Source organism: Prionailurus viverrinus, chromosome B1 (assembly GCF_022837055.1).
Source record: "Prionailurus viverrinus isolate Anna chromosome B1, UM_Priviv_1.0, whole genome shotgun sequence".
Classification (NCBI taxonomy): Eukaryota; Metazoa; Chordata; class Mammalia; order Carnivora; family Felidae; genus Prionailurus; species Prionailurus viverrinus.
In genome coordinates this window covers 34,697,719-34,714,181 of record NC_062564.1, presented here as the reverse complement: position 1 = coordinate 34,714,181, position 16,463 = coordinate 34,697,719, and the positions used below count along the sequence as shown (strand labels likewise).

General features: G+C 50.3%; 1 protein-coding gene across 3 annotated transcripts in view; it reads left to right on the top strand.

Moving 5' to 3' along the window:
* Positions 1-16,463, top strand: part of SLC25A37 (solute carrier family 25 member 37) — a 40,521-nt gene that overhangs the window by 16,207 nt on the left and 7,851 nt on the right. The window contains exon 3 of one of the 3 annotated variants that reach the window (XM_047856077.1): positions 9,892-10,017. The exons of the other annotated variants lie outside the window; for them this stretch is intronic. The gene's annotated coding sequence lies outside the window, so the exon portion shown is untranslated. The remainder of the gene's footprint in view (positions 1-9,891; positions 10,018-16,463) is intronic. 3 annotated transcript variants of the gene reach the window in all.

Sequence of the window (16,463 nt, the reverse complement as noted above, 5' to 3'; positions counted from 1 at the left end):
CGGGAAAGGGGCTGAGAGAGGGAGACCCAGAATCTGAAGCAGGCTCTAGGCTCTGAGCTGTCGGCACAGAGCCTGACGCAGGGCTCAAAACCACGAACTGTGAGATGATGACCTGAGCCGAAGTCGGACGCTTCACCGACTGAGCCACCCAGGTGTCCCTCCACTTTTTATTTCCATGGGGCAGTATTACTTTTGGGCACCCCCTTTTGACTTGGAATGTATAGAGGGACAAGCACTTCTGTTTGTAGGAGGACACCGGAAGACCCCTGCCCTGGAATGCTAGTGGGGCTGAGGAGCAGGGACCAGAGCCAGCTGCCAATATACCATTTGGGGTCCCTGCATCCCAGAGTGCCTGCCTAGAAATTATAGTCTGCTTGATTTACTTAAACCTCCACGTACAATGCTTAAAGGCTGCAAACCATTCATTCGGGCAATTCCAGAAATGCTGAATGGTCACAGCCCCACCCTGGAATCAAGGGGAGACATTTAGCAGATGCTTCTGGAAGGCCCTGTTTATGACTCTGACTCCTTCCTGCTGGGGACCTTTTACAAGTTCACTACCAGGAAGCTGAGTCATTGAGGGGTCAGCTGGCATGGCCAAGGTCACACAGCATTGCCAGAAGCATGGATGAGTTAGCCCAGATGACCCGACCGTTTGTGGGGAGCGTTGTGGTAAATGACAGGTTGGGGTGGGGGTTCCTCACTAGGGAGGCTCTCAGGCGTGTCCCCTCCTGGTGACAGGAGCACCTCTGCTCCTCATGGTTGGCACTCCTATTTGGATTTCACAATGAGAAACGTTCTCCTGTGTTCTTCACCTCCTTTCTTCCTCCTCTTCTGTTTGCAAATCCATGGCAGGAGGTCAGGACCGAACAGACTGAAGGATAAAATGATGTTTTCAGGACACCCGTGGGCTCTGTGTCCTTCTGTGCCTTTCTGGGCTCATCCCCTGGAACTCAGCAGGCTGCCAGTGACACAGCCTTCTCAGGGCCTCTGGCCTCCCCCCATCTGCACTACCTGTGCCTCACGTAGCCCCTCTGTCCTGAGCTCCACTTGGCCTGACTCACCCAGCCTCAGTTCTTGGCTTCCAAGTCACTTCCAGGACCCCTCCCCACGTATAAATTAGGTCTCGTGCCTTTGGTGTCCTTTTGCTTTCCTTCAGCGTCCTTAGGCTTTGCCATTTTTTATTTGTGCGACTTTTGGTTTACTCTGCCTGTGCCTGCTAGACGACAGACTCGTTGCAGGCAAGGACCTGTTGCCCTGCACCACTCAGCCCCAGGACCCCTGTCGGCACACTGACGACATTTATGGAGTGGGGAGAAAAACCCTGCTGTTTTACCACTTTCAGGCCATTCACTCGCGTCCCCCGTGCCAGTCTTGTGCTCTCACTTCTGGAAACCCTTCTCATCAGATGGCTTTGGCTTATATTTTTTTCATTTTTTTTAATGTTTGTTTATTTTTGAGAGAGAGAGAGAGACAGATTGCGAGTGGGGGAAGGGTAGAGAGAAAGGGAGACACCCGAAAGAGGCTCCAGGCTCCGTGCTCTAAGCACAGAGCCTGACACGGGGCTCGAACCCACGAACCGTGAGATCATGACCTGAGCCGAAGTCGGACGCTTAACCGACTGAGCCACCCAGGCGCCCTAAGATGGCTTCAGTTTAAATCGTACACCCAAGTTCTCTTTTCCAGGATGAGGGTTTAGTCGGCATGAAAGCTCACCCATGATTGTAGGTTCCTGCCCTTCCCTTCGGCATCCAGTAAAACTTAAATATGACTCCCCCAAAAGCTTATGAAACAGTTTGTACATGCAGACATTTGTGCATGTGAGTGGGTTCCAGAGGCTGGAATGTGAATCTTCAGGATGTTTCCTTCAGTGTCTTTCCCCTGAGACGCTTAGAACTTCAAGCCTGGTGTTTCTGGCATTTGGTTTTCTTTCTCTGTTATTGGCTGGTGTGCAAGGTGTATGAAGAGCACAGGAGAACATCGTCTCCGGCTGTGACCTGACCCGACCCACCTGTAAATCAACCAGCATTATGGAGATAATTTGATCTTAGCATTTGTGTGAAATCTGGCTTTCAGTAACATCTGGGAAGTTTCCCCTGAAGCCCTGCTGAGACCTCCAGCGTATGCTGAGGATACGCTCTGGAGCTCGGCTCTGATGGGGCTGCCCCTCTATGTGGCAGGCCCCAGAAGATGATGATGTGCATCGTGCTGCAGGACACAGCACGTGGATAGCAGGACACAGCCCGGAGACAGCTGTCGGTGGGGTTTCAAGTGCCTACTTTGTATGTGCCTGCGGGTAAAATTTTGTGCACCTCTGAGTTCTCGACAATCGCGTATTGATTGTCTGTTGCATAAAGCACACTGCCAGGGCCCTGAGATCACAAATGCCATGAGGCTGTTAATGGAAGACAGGCAGGCAGACACATCACCTGATGTAATTATAAGTAGAGAAATGAGCAAGAGAAGGCTGGCGACAGGGCTGCTTGGAAAAGTCTTTTCTTCCTGTGGCTTAATAGGCTAATAGTGGGGCATGCTTTAGAAGGTGTGGCCTCTGTGAAGGGTGTGGAAGCTGCTGTTGCAGAAGCTGACAGGACCACACTTGACGTGAGAACTGTATGCAGGGCTTCAAGGTGCCCGGCTCCCTGGGCCTGCGGGAGTGGATTCCAGGAGAGCCATCACCCACGGCGCTCAGGGGGTCCCCTGCACTCCCCGGCTCTGATGGCCTGCCATCGGTGTCGTCACCCGGTCCGTAACATACAAACACTTGGCTGGTTTTTGGCCTGAGCAGTTGGGGTACTGATTCCTGGGATACTATCTTTTGGGGTGGGCATGGGCCAGTGTAACAGGGAACCACTGCATCCTTGAGGCTGGGGGCCACCTATGGGAAGGGATGGAGATTCAGATTCTACATCTTAACCATTTCTGCCTTCTGTCCAGGAGTCCCCGGGCTCACCTTCCGGGTGCTTCCTTCCAAAGCGGGCTCTGGAGCCGGAAGTATTACTGTGTCTAGGGGATCACGCTGTGCCTTTGAGACCCCTGGTTGCCTTTAGCAAAAACATGCAAGCAAGCAAACAAACCAAAAAACGCTATTTCAGGGGTTAGAGGAAGGTTAAAGGTGTTAGAGGATTACGTGATTGTGACAGGATCTCAGACTGTGAACAGCATGTGGAATGAGCTATTGATTAGATCGAGGATTTTAAAAAGGTTGTGTTAAATACATATAACGTGAAATTTACATCTTTTTTTTTTAACGTTTATTTATTTTTGAGACAGAGAGAGACAGAGCATGAATGGGGGAGGGTCAGAGAGAGAAGGAGATACAGAATCGGAAACAGGCTCCAGGCTCTGAGCGGTCAGCACAGAGCCCGACACGGGGCTCGAACTCATGGACCGTGAGATCATGACCTGAGCCGAAGTCGGACGCTCAACTGACCGAGCCACCCAGGCACCCCTGAAATTTACATCTTAACAGTTTTTTCTTTCTTTTCATTTTCATGAAGTTTTAAATTTTAATTCCAGTGACGTTACCATACAGTGTTATGCTAGTTTCAGGTGTCTAATACCATCCTAATGCCCTTAAGTGTGTCGTTCAGTAATGTCGAATCCGTTCACACTGTTGTGCAACCAATCTCCAGAACCGTTTTCATCTTCTCAGAGTAAAACTGTCCCCTTGAAACAGCCACTCCCCATTCCCCACCCCACTGCAGCCCTTCGCAGCCCCCATCCCACTTTCTGTCTCTGGATTTGGCTATTCTAGGTGCCTCGTGTAAGTGAAATCATACAGTATTTGTCTTTTTGTGACTGACTTGTCTCATAGTGTCCTTAAGGTTCATCCATGTTGTAGCATGTGTGAGAAGTTCCTTCCTTTGTAAGGCTGAATGATAGTGTTGTACAAGATACCACATTTTGTTCAGCCGTTCACCCACAGATGGACGTTTGGGTGGCTTCTACCTGTTGGCTGTTACGAATAATGTTGCTATGCACACGGGTGTGCAAATATGTCTTTGGGACCCTGCTTTAAAATTTTTTTTTGTTATAAACCAGAAGTGGGATTGCTGGATCATATGGTAATTCTATTTTTAATTTTTTTTTTTTTTTTTGGAAACCACTGTACTGTTTCCATAGGGGCTGCACCATTTTACATTCCTACCCACAGTACATAAGGCTTGCAATTTCTCTTGCGTTTCATTTCATTTTTTGGTTTCTTTTCCTTCCCTTTCCTCCCTCCCTTTCTTCTTTCTTTCTTTCTTTCTTTCTTTCTTTCTTTCTTTCTTTCTCTTTCCTTTTTCTTTTTCTTTCTCTTTCCTTTTTCTCTTCTTTCTTTCTTTCTTTCTTTCTTTCTTTTTCTTTCTTTCCTTTTTCTCTTTTTTCTTTCATTCTTTCTTTCTTTCTCTTTCCTTTTTCTTTCTTTTTCTTTATTTCTTTCTTTCCTTTTTCTTTCTTTTTTCCTTCTTTCTTTCTTTCTCTTTCCTTTTTCTTTCTTTTTCTTTCTTTTTCCTTCTTTTTCTTTCTTTCTTTCCTTTTTCTCTTTCTTCTTTCTTTCTTTCTCTTCCTTTCTCTTGCATTTTTCTTTCTTTTTCTTTCTTTCTTTCTTTCTTTCTTTCTTTCTTTCTTTCTTTCTTTCCTTTTTCTCTTTTTTCTTTCCTTCTTTCTTTCTTTCTTTTTCTTTCCTTCTTTCTTTCTTTCTTTTTCTTTCTTTCCTTTTTCTCTTTCTTTTTTCTTTCTTTCTTTCTTTCTTTCTTTCTTTCTTTCTTTCATTCTTTTCCTTTCTTTCTTTTCTTTCTTCCTTCCTTCCTTCCTTTCTTTCTTTCAAATACAGGTAAATGTTTTAATGCTGCAAGTAGGCCTGATGGCCAGTAAGGTAGATATATAGATTTATCTCCCTGCAAGTAAAACACACCCGCACACGTTTGTTTTTCAAAGGATTCTTTTCCAGTTTCGTAGATTTAGACCATGTGAGCCAAAAAGGACATCCTTAGAGACATCACTATTAACTCCCGTTTATCTGTTTGACAGATAATTTGCAATTGTAATAGATCCGTGAACGAAACAGAGGAAATTTCTCACCCTTTCTGGTGTTTATCTTCTGGTGGAAACCTGTTCTGATACCCCATTAGCTAGATTGCTCCCAGTTCCTCAGGGATTTGAGGGCAGGGCTGGGCAGGAGCCTAGGTCTTCTGACTCTTGGAACAGGTCTCTGTCCCTTCATGCTCACATTTAAATGCACGGTTTGGGAGGATTGCCCCTGTTTAGGAAAGTGAGACATCCTCGGTGGAGACATCTGGGCCCTGTAGCACCACGTGGATGTATCCTCCGGAATCCGGGGGACCTGAGCACCTGCCCACACCCACGGTGGGGGCCCAAGTCCTGCAGGGTGGCGGTGGACCACAGGAGAGGGGGCAGAGCCCACAGAGGGTTCTCTGGTTCCTCTTGGCCCCATCTGGCTGTTTCCCTGCAGTTCAGAGAAGAGCAAGTCCTTGAGCACAGGAGGGCCCTTTCCACAGTGGTGACCTCCAGGAAATGGGCTGCAGCCAGCAGTGTCAGGGAACCTTGGGACTTAAGGCTCCTGCTCAGCCCAGCCCAGACTTTCACACTGGTTAAAGGTCTCCAGAACCGCCCTTGCTTCTGAGTAACCAGGCCAGGTGAGCGAGCCTCCCAAGGCACTGCCATCTTGGACCCTTGGCGCCTCTGTAAACTGACACTGGTGATTTCCCCTCTCGCTTTCAGGCTGCCCAGGTTCCCTTTGTTACATAATCAGGATTAATGTAAGCAGCCGGGTCCAGTCTAGAAACCGAGAGCCAAGAAAGGTGAATGTGGAAGTGGGGTGGGAGGGACAGAATCCCTTGTGCGTGCTGTGGGCAAGTCCCCTGGCTTTTCCGGGCCTCAGTTTCTCTTCAGTTAAGAGGGCAGCAGAACTGTAAGCTGCTCGGGCTGTCCAGATGATGACTCAGGTAATCTAGTCTCAGTGTGCAGTCACTGTGGGGGGTGGGGGGTTGCTCCCGAACAGGGCTGATCTTGAGGGCACCCTGCTCCAAGGGAATGAGAATTTTAAGAAGGAATTAGAATAGAAGTTAGATCTTCCTAGGAATTCGCTGTTTCTCCAAAAACAAAACAAAACAAAACAAAACAAAACCCAAATAAAAAAACCATCCAAAAACCCAGACATGAATGAGAGCAGTAGCAGCTGTATGCCAGACCCCAGGCAAAGGGCTTTTCATACATTCGTTACTTCCTTTAATCCTCACAGAGACGTTAGACATAGGTGCTATTATGATCTCCCATTCACAGATAAGGAAACAGGCTCAGAGAAATGAAATAATTTGCCAAAGGTGCAAAGGTACGAGGAGGAAGCAGCAGAATGGGGTTTAGACCCAGGCGGGGCCCTCGAGTCTGCGGTGCTGGCCTTGTGGGCCTGGACGCCAGTGGGAATGGGTAGGCCCCTTGCTTTTTCCAGCCTCTTTCTTTCTTTCTTTCTTTCTTTCTTTCTTTCTTTCTTTTCTTTCTTTCTTTCTTTCTTTCTTTCTTTCTTTCCTTCAGCTTATTCATTTTATTTATTTTGAAAGAGAGAGAGAGAGAGAGAGAGAGAGGGAGGGAGGGAGAGAATTCCAAGCAGGCTGCATGTTGCCAGTACAGAGCCTGATGTGGGGCTCGAACTCATAAGCCCGTGAGATCATGACCTGAGCGGAAATGAGGAGTCAGATGCTTAACTGACTGAGCCACCCAGGCACCCCCACCCAGCCTCTTTCTGATCAGAGGGGCTGGGGGTTAGGTTTCACTCCTGTCCGTACCTTGTGTGGTCGTAGGCACTGTGGCCTGGTGTCCTCAACGCCTGTGCCCTGTGGCTGGCAGCTTCCTTCTGGGACCCTGGGGTCTGTTGTGTGAGTGGTTTATAGCCTATCCTACTCTGTCATCTGATGTTCAGTTCAGACCTGCAATGAAATCCTTCGTGCCAAACAGCCATTTGTCAGCAAGCAGGAGGAAGGAAAAGCCTCACACCTTCTTGGCAAGATTAGGTCAGTTTTTGGTGGTGGTTCTTATTAAGATTTCAAAGCCATTTGTATTAACATAGGTGGTGGTTAAGGAATGCGCTGGAGCCCTTATAAAAATAATGACTAAGATGATAAACATTTGTGGAGCACCTCCTGCACTGTGCTAGGTGATCTGTGCGCTGAAAAGTTTTCTCATGTATCCATTGCAGGAAGCACGTGACGTCGGGGTTTTCACAGATGAGGGAACCGAAGTTCAGAGAAGTTGAGTAACTTCCTCGAAGAGCATACAGCTGAAAAATAGAATAGGACTTCGATTGTGAGGTGGTCGGGGACAGGGGACATCTTTGTGTCTTCGGGCACTAATCACAGAGTCAGTCAGGCCTAGAGTAGAAGCCCAAAATGTCATTGTTGATTGAATGGATGAACTCCGCACCCCAAGAGACTATCCGAGCATCAGGCCGGCGGGTGGGTGAACAAGGTATTTTTGAGATTTCCACAGTTGGAATCTTCAGCAAAGTGTGGTTGCAGGGCTGGGTCTGGGAGTGTTGGCCAGTCCTGGCACAGTGGTGACCAGCTCTGGGAGCTTGGGCAAATCCCATAACTGTTTCCTAATTAGGGAAAACTAAGTGGAGGCTGGGGGATAGGTGGGTGGCAGAACTCTGAAATCAAACAAAAGCCCACAGGGAGCCCCACCACGCAAGGCCACAATGGCAGAGCGGCCAGGGCTGAAGGAGCGAGCAGGGACCAGAATGGTCCTGTGGAGAATCAGTGGCTGCATCCTGTTCGTCTGTACCCAGGTCGTCCTGGTGCCATGGGGTGGCTTTGTGTTCTTCTAGGGTACTTCCATGTGGATTCTTGCATTCAATTTGTTCTTTGATGTGGCGTTAGGGTGCTTCAGCGAGTTTACCTCTATACGAGGAAAATAAAACACTTTTGAGAATGAGGCGTTCCTTCAGTTCTGCCTCTGACATCTTGTTCTTACTTGTAGGTGGGGTGTTTATAAGCCAATGACATACACAAGGCTGCTGAGTCAGGGAGGCCCCGGGGAGGCCAGGGAATAGCAGTGAATTAAATTCTTCCCTGAAAGCGGCCTGAACTTTGGAGTATTCAGTCTTAGCCTTTGAATACTGAGAGAGCGCCAGGCTTTCATCCATCCAGATGCCCCTCCTGGCCACAACCTGGGCGGGCAAATGGTTCAAGCTCTTTTTGAGTGACAACAGGTTCGTATCAAACAAGCCCCTATTACCCTGTTCCCCTTGGAATCAGCGGCCAGGCTGATGGCCAGCGATGGGAAACAGGGAAGCTATGTGAGCTCCATGTGATTGGGCTTGTGACTGTCTGTAAGCTGGCAGGCTGGACACAGATCCCTCAGGAGCATCGCGGTCTTAAGCAGTGAAGATTTAGGTGACTTTGACATAGTCAGGGTACTATTCCCTCTTCAAAGAGGTCGGACACATAAGGACTAGTATACATTTATGACTTAGCATGACAGGAGAAACAGAGCACATCAGAGACAGGAAGGTAGTTAGAGATCACCTGTGATCCCTACTGTCCACCCCCCAGGGAGAGGTCGTGTGGCCTCCTGGTTCAGAGCATGGCTTTGGAGCCAATCTGCCTGGCTTCCATTCCTGTGTGTACTCTGTGACCTTGGAGCAAGTTGCTTATCCCCTCTGTGCCTCAGTTTCCTTGTTTGTAAAATGGAGATAGTTGCTGGTATGATTTTCATTACTATAATTATCTTGTGAATAGAGGCTTGGGGGCTCAGAGAAGCCAGCTGACTTGTTGAAGGCCACCATAGTCCTTAATATCAGGCGTAGGACTAGAACGCCGGACCCTGGGCCCCTGCTCGTCTTGCTAGGGTCACCAATCCCGTCCATGAACTCCGAGCCTTGTTACCTGGAATCTTGGGAATTTTCCCATGTGTAGGGCAGAAATAATTTAATCCTTTGGGCTGGCCGCAAACTGGATGTTTTGAGTATTTCCTGGGTATATTGGGTCTGAGCCAGGCATGGATTCTCTCATCCCTGCCTCCATCTGCTGGAGAGTTTTCTAGAGAAGGGCAGGAGTGACCAGGGTTAGCTCCTAGGACGAAGGGATGTGGGAATGTGGTGCGCCGCTGCCAGTGGGTGTGAGGTGGCCTTGTGGTGGCCTTGCCTGTGGCCGTGGCTTTGGAGAGAGCGGAGAGAGGCCAGCCTGTGATGAGACCTGGTAGGGAGGGCTTCTGTTGCCTGGGCCTGATCCCTGCTCTGGCTGCGAGAGACCCCATCTGTACTGCTTACTGCGTGCCTCTCCATAGCTGCCGTCACGCGCAATACTTAACCGTGGAAAACACTTGACTGTAAAGTAAATTCCAAGCTCCTGAGCAAGCCGTTCCCATCGTCCAGCCCCAACCTGCCTTTCTCTCAGCAAACGTTTATTGATTGTCTAGCACCCAGCCACCCTCCTGAGTCCAGAGCGACCTCTCCACCTGCACCTTACCTCTGCATTTACCCTTGAACATAGCCTTGGGCCATACCTTCCCGTTTCCCAGAGCCACTCGCACAGTCGCGTCCCCCTTGGCAGAATTGTTCACTTCCTCTCCCTGCCCTGTTTGCCTTTTATTTTTCAAAGTAGCACATGCACGAAGTCAAAAAGTCAAATCGTGATAGAAGGGATCGTAAAGACAGCTCCATTTTTTTTTTTAGCAGTTGAGGTACCGTTCTTCTCTCTAGGTACAGGTCCCATGGCCCCTCTTGGGCTACCCTTTCTGAGTTGGATGTGCTCTGGGGTCTGACTCCTCACACTGTGGCCTGTTCTCAGGAGAAGTGCTGTGGCTCCTTCCCTGGAAAGCCAAGGAACTTGGTTTTGGTGGTCTTGGTAGAATTTGTATTTTCTACTGAATACTGAGTCATTTTATCCCTAGAAACAGCAGTGACCCCGAAGCACACCCCTCATGGGCCCTGAAGGTTTCAGGATTTCGTCTGGCGAGTATGAATGAGAGATGTCTCAAACGCTCCGCAGGCCAGGCTCCACACTTTAGAGGCAGCAGGTAACCAGGAACGTTGGCGTGTGGCTGTTCTGAAAACGGGCCTCCTGTGGGGCGTAAGCCAAAAGGCAGAGCAGCCGCCTCGCTGGTTTGTTGTCTCGTGTGTGTGTGTGTGTGTGTGTGTGTGTGTGTGTGTGTGAGAGAGAGAGAGAGAGAGAGAGAGAGAGAGAGAGAGCCTGCCTGCTCCCTCCCCACCTCCCCTGAGCATCTGGGTGGCCTGGAGCTGAGGGGAGTCTGGACCTTCCCATGGGGGGGCAGGGAAATGGATGCAGACGCGTGTTCCTACCCACACTCATCTCTCCGCCTCGTCTTGGTACCGCTCTTCTGACCGATGGCACAATGAACTAGCCCTTTTTCTTGCTCTAAAATGCTGGTTCTCACCAGGGGCTTTCAGAATGTATGTGCCTGGAACTCCCCATCACCACACCACCACATGCTTCTTTCTCCTTCCCCCCTTTTATCTGGGGGGAAGGGAGAGGGAGGCAAGGACTTCTTTGAAGGAGTCATTTTTCTCCTGCTGGTTCCTAAACTTGAAGAAGATCAAGGGGACGGACGCCTGGGTGGCTCAGTCGGTTGGGCATCCGGCTTCGGCTCAGGTCATGATCCCGTGGTCCGTGGGTTCGAGCCCCGCGTGGGGCTGTGTGCTGACGGCTCAGAACCTGGAACCTGGTTCAGATGCTGTGTCTCCCTCTCTCTGTCTGCCCCTCCCCTGCTCATGCCCTGTCTCTTTCTCTCTCTCAAAAATGAAAAACGTTAAAAAACTTTTTAAGAGGATCAAGCTTTCCTTTTGATTAACAAAAGAGAGAGACAAGGTATATTCTCTTCATGTGGACACCTTTGCCAGTTTGGGAGATTTAAAAAGACATGATTTGGAATCTTGAACTGGAGAATAAACGTCGATGTGCCTCTGCTTGTCACAAACAGCGTGGTTCTCTGTGAAGCATTTCCCGCAGTGCTCTGTTCCTGGTTAGTGTGTGCGTGGGAATGGTACTGAGGGCCATCGTCATGTCTCATTTTTGTTACGATTTCGACAGTGTTTTTCAAAGGGCCAGGGCACAATCATCCACCTTCTGTGTCAAACATGGAAGGACGACATTCCGAGTTGGGACCCAGATTCTGAGTCGGAACATCGGCAGTCTTGAACTCGAGTGCTGAAGGTTTTACTGTGTGTGCATGATTCTCCTTGATGTGGTTTGGGTTTCTTCTCTGTTGTGCGTGCCTCCTAAGGATTCTGGCAGGTGAGGATAGGACTCTCTAGGCCCTTGATGAGGTCCGTGGCTTCATTCCGGAAGGCAGTTCTTTCCCGACAAAGCACTGTGCCAGAAAGGCCTCTCTCTCCCGGCTGCCCGCGGGGATCTGTGTGCCTGTATGGGAAGAGGCTCCTGGCCTGACACTCTCTGCCCTGTGTGGTTGTGGACGGGAAGCTGGAGTGGCATCAGTGGGCCCCAGTGCAGGGGGTACACAGTGCCATAGATGGGCAGGGGGTGACAGTGGGAGAGATTTGGGCCTTGGGCCGGAGGGTGAGGCCGTGCACCTGTGGCAGGCTGGCTGTGCGGCTCGGAAGATAGGGAGGGGGCTGCAGTTGGGACCTGCAGTCTGGACTAGGCATTTCCCTGTGCTTCTACTTAGTGACTGTCCATGCAACTTGGGAACAGTTGGCGCATGGGATAAAGTTAAATTTACGGGTTTGATTGCTGATTCTGCAACAGACACCGGGTGGCAGACGCTATTACTATTTGGCATTTTCCTGGCATTCAGTGGGTGCCTGAACTGAATTTCCTTTCTCTGGGAAAAGTCTGGAACAGAGACCCCTGCGTAGCCTTTTGGGGCGCAGCCCTGGTCTGGGCATTGTGCCCACCCGTTGTGCTGTGATGTTCACACCATGAACTTGGGAGCCCTTCACATGCCCATTGCTGCGGTGTCTCTGCACCTGCCTCAGAGTAGGAGCTTGGCAGATGCTTTTGAATGGATGAATGGGTAGATTTCACATTATCTTCTACTGATCCTGAAAGTGCATGTTTTTCGATGCGGGCGTTTTTTAATATTCTTTCTTTCTTTCTTTCTTTCTTTCTTTCTTTCTTCCTCTTTCTTTCTTTCTTTCTTTCTTTCTTTCTTTCTTTCTTTCTTTCCTTCCTTCCTTCCTTCCTTCCTTCCTTCCTTCCTTCTTGTTAAAGTAAGCTCTGTGCCCAGTGTGGGTCTTGAACCCAGGACCCTGAGATCAAGAGTCACATGCTCTACCGCCTGAGCCCCCCAGGGGCCCCCCACTTGTTCCTTATTGTTGAGAAATACCGAGAAAGGAGGACTCGGAATCCGGGGCAGGTGGGAAGGAGGACTTGGAATCTGGGGCAGGTGGGAGGACAGTGGCCGAGTGATGCTACAGGTCCTCGGGTTGGGCCATCCTCTGCAGGAGACCCAGGGAGGGCAGAGGTCTCCCTGCCAGGCCCAGCTTGCCCCCTTTGCTTTTCTTGCTGGGTGCCAGTTTCCTGTCTGAAAAGGCAGGTGCTGAGCTCCATGTGCCCTCTGCCCAGGGCCCCTGCAGCTTCTGTCATATGATCCTGTGAGCTCACCTGGGGCAGAGCACACATTTTCCGCTCTCTCTCCACCTGCCTCCTCTCAAGAAGAGAACAGGCCAACAAGGCGGGCTCGTCCTGATTTGTCTTATTAGGGGGGTAGTTGGGGCAAGGGGCTTGACCCCTCGCTCCATTCTGGCCTTTCCGGAAGCGTATGGAGCTGGTTTAATGCAAATACAGACTTTGTGTCATTGGTATGGAGTCTGATCTAGAATTGCCCTTCTAGAACTCCGGGAGACTTGCTCAGGTCACACAGTGAGTGGCAGAACCAGGCCAGAGACCCAGGTCTCCTGATTTCTGGCTGGGGTGCTGGAGTAACAGGCCCAGAGGCTCATCGGGCTCTTTTTCCTTGCTGCTCCCCTCTCAGGCCCGTCTTCCAGCCTACTCCTGCCGGCCACTCTGGGCCTGGGCCCCCGGGGGTCCTGCCGACCCCCGGATCAGATCTCTGTGCTTCCTGCTTCCAGGGCCCCCGCCAGCTACAGCTGTTTTCTCAATGTGTGTTCCCCAAGATGGAACTGGTTATTCTGCGAGATAAGGTTTCTGTTGCCCAAGACAAACGTTTAAGAAGTGCCTTGTGGAACAGAATCCACTGGCCACTTTCCTGAAGGACTTCCCAGAGCCTTTAATCTGCTCATATGCATTCTGAACTTCCAAGGGTGTGGAGAATTAAAATGCGCAGGATGGGGATTTATTATAAAGAAAGGGAGAGCCTCGCAGCCAGGCCTGAGCAGGAACTGAAACCCGGGGCAGGAAAGGCAGTTGGTGAAATTCTCCGTCTCCGTCTTCTTGCTTTGTTTTGGTTGCGTTTTTTTAATCTCTGCCCTTTCTCTGTGGATCCTACAGCATTCATTTTCCTTCTCTCCACCCTCACACCCTGACTTAAGAAAACATTGTGGTGAAACACATGTGACAGACAGTGAAAGTACCATCCTGACCATTTCTGAGCTATACAGTTCACTGGCATTAAAGTACGTTCGCACAAGTGTGTACATCTTGCAAAAGTGAAACGCTGTGCCCGTTGAACAACCCCCTTCCCCTCCCCCTCCCCCGCCCCTGGCAACCACCATTCTACTTTCTGTTTCTATGGTTTTGACAAGTCCATGTACCTCCTGTTATGTGGAATCATACAGTATTGTGTGTGTGTGTGTGTGTGTGTGAGAGAGAGAGAGAGAGAGAGAGAGAGAGACAGGCTTATTTCCCTCAGCATTAATGGAGCCAGTGTCAGGAATGTCCTTCCCTTTTAAGGCTGAGTACTGTTCCGTTGTCTGTGTGGACCACTTGTTTATCCATCCATCCATCGAGGGGCGCTTGGGTTGTCTCCACTCACCCCCAACTTCTCCTCTGGTCCCCAGGAAGCTAAAACAGTGCCTGGCTCTCACTTGTACATTTTACAAGTAGAGTCACTGAAGAAGAAAGAGAGGCTACACTGGTGGTCGCCCCCACTCTGGCCACTGCCTGGCCACCTTGGCTTCCGTCAGCCTCCCTTGTGAGGGGGCTCCGGAGACCATACTGGTGCACGCTGGCCACTCCTCCCTCTTCCCTGAGCTCCCTCGTGGCACCCGGACGGTCAGTATGGGTCATTCTCCCCTCATCTCCCACGTTCCTAGTTATTTTTTTTTAAGTTTCTTTATTTTCAAGAGGGGTGGGGTGCACACGAGCGGGAGAAGGGGAGAGAGAGAGGGAGACACAGAATCCGAAGCAGGCTCCAGGCTCCGAGCTGTCAGCACAGAGCTCGACGCGGGGCTCAAACCTGCGAACCGTGAGATCGTGACCTGAGCCGAAGTCAGACGCTTAACCGACTGAGCCACCCCCAGGCGCCCCTTGCATTCTTTGTTATTGACTTCCCCGTCAGTTTTTCCTCTCTGCATCCTGGTGCCCGTTGAGGGTGGGCTCTCCCTGTGGGCACGTTGAAGAAATGAAGGTGCCATAGGACTGAAGTGGCTCTGGCCCGGAACTTGGCCACGGTGGGCCCAGAGAGGCCTTGACCGGATCCTCCTCCATGCTCAGGGGCCACTTGTCTCTGTCCCAAGTATGTGTCATTAAACGTGGCCTTTTTGAGGAGATCCCTGGGCCCCAGGGACAGAGAAGTCTACTGCTTGAGCAGACATACCCAGTTGCCCTTTTCTTTTCCACAGGGGGTGGTGCATTTTGGTTCAGTACTGCTTCCTCAGCTGCCTCGCCCCCTTAAAAAGGGAGAGGGGAGAAATCAACCTCGAATTTCCCTTGTAAGTCTACGAGGGCTGGCCTCTGTGAGTGGCTTTGTAAGGGAGGAACCTTCCCGACATCATCGTGTATGGAAAGGGTGGATGGGAGAAGGGACGGTCACGGTTGCCTGCCAACCTGGGCTGGGTCTTTCCCACAGTTACCTCACCCCGGCTGCCAACAGCTCCCCGGGGGATTATTCCATGCCCCAACATTAAGGAACCCGCTTGAGGTCCCAGAGCTGGAGTTCAGACCAACAACGTCACATTGGCTGGCCCTGAAGCTTCCTGCCTCTGCTCCCCTCTGTACACACTGCCTCCCCAGCCACCCCCTCCTCACTTAACCCAAGTGCCTGCCTTTCCGCTGAGGCTGGACACAGAATGTTTCTAGAAAGTGCTGGGGTTGAGCGGGCCCTTTATTTAGTGGTTCTCCAAACTGAGTGATGATCAGAATCATCTGGGGAGTTAAAAAAAAAAAAAGTTTTGAATCAGTGTATTGGAGTGGTGCCCGGAAAGACATTTTAAAACATTTCCTGGTGATTCTGGTAATCAGTCACTATTCCGACCCTGTCCTGCATTTTCCAGTTGAGGACCCTGAGGACCAGAAGATGAGATGCCATAGCCAAGGCCACTTGGCCCCATTGGAGCCCGTGTCAAGCCCAGAATCCAGCCTCTCAGCTCCTCCCTCTGGGTCCTGTGTGTTTCTCACACTGCCACCCCCGCTTATAAGGGGCTACCCACTAGGACCCAAGGAGCTTCACCATAGGCTAGCCTTGCTGCCCAAGGCCAGAAATTAGGAGTGGTGGTGGGGGAAGGGGGAGAATGGACTTCTGGATCCCCAAGGACCTCTCCTCTGGGTATGGGAGTGACAGGAGCCACCCTTTATTGACAGGCCCCTTGGGACTGGCTGCTTCTGGTCTGCCTGTGGCTCAACAGATCACACCTGGGCTTGAGAAATGCAGCAAAATGAGGGCTTGTTATCAATAGGGAAAGGATGGGAGCACCTGGGTGGCTCAGTCGGTTGAGTGTCTGACTCTCGATTTTGACTCCGTTCAAGATTTCAGGGTTCATGGGATCGAGCCATGTGTTGGGCTCCACGCTGAGTGTGGCGCTTGCTTGGGATTCATTCTCTCTTTCTCTTTCTCTCTGTCCTCCCTCTGCCCCTCTCCCCAACTTGTGCTGCTCCCCCCCATCTAAAATTAAAAAAGGAAAAAAAAAACAGGGAATAGGGAATGGACGATAGGAGGAAAAGGTAACTCCAGGAAAGCTACTCATGTTTTAGGGGGACGTGAAATAAGCGACATATCCCGTTGCCCCAGTTGGTACCCTCACTTGCACACATTTGTTTGTTCATCCATTTGTTCAACAAGTATTTGTTGGGCCCCCAGTGTGAGTTAGACACCAGAATAGGTGTTGCAGCACCCCCCTCCATGGAACTTAGATGTCTGCAGGTTATATACTAGAATCGTATTACGTAGCCTCTTGGTGCCTCCTTTGCTATTACAGTAATGATGGTCCTAGATCTCTAATTTTCTTAACCATTCTGTCAGAAGAGGAAACTAAAGCTTGGAGAGGCTCTAGAATGTGAGCGATTTCAAGTGTCTTTTAGAATTTAAAAGATAACCCGTGTTGTCCTTGGAGAAGCAGTGCTGCCCCCTCCGGAGTAAACGCTTTGCAT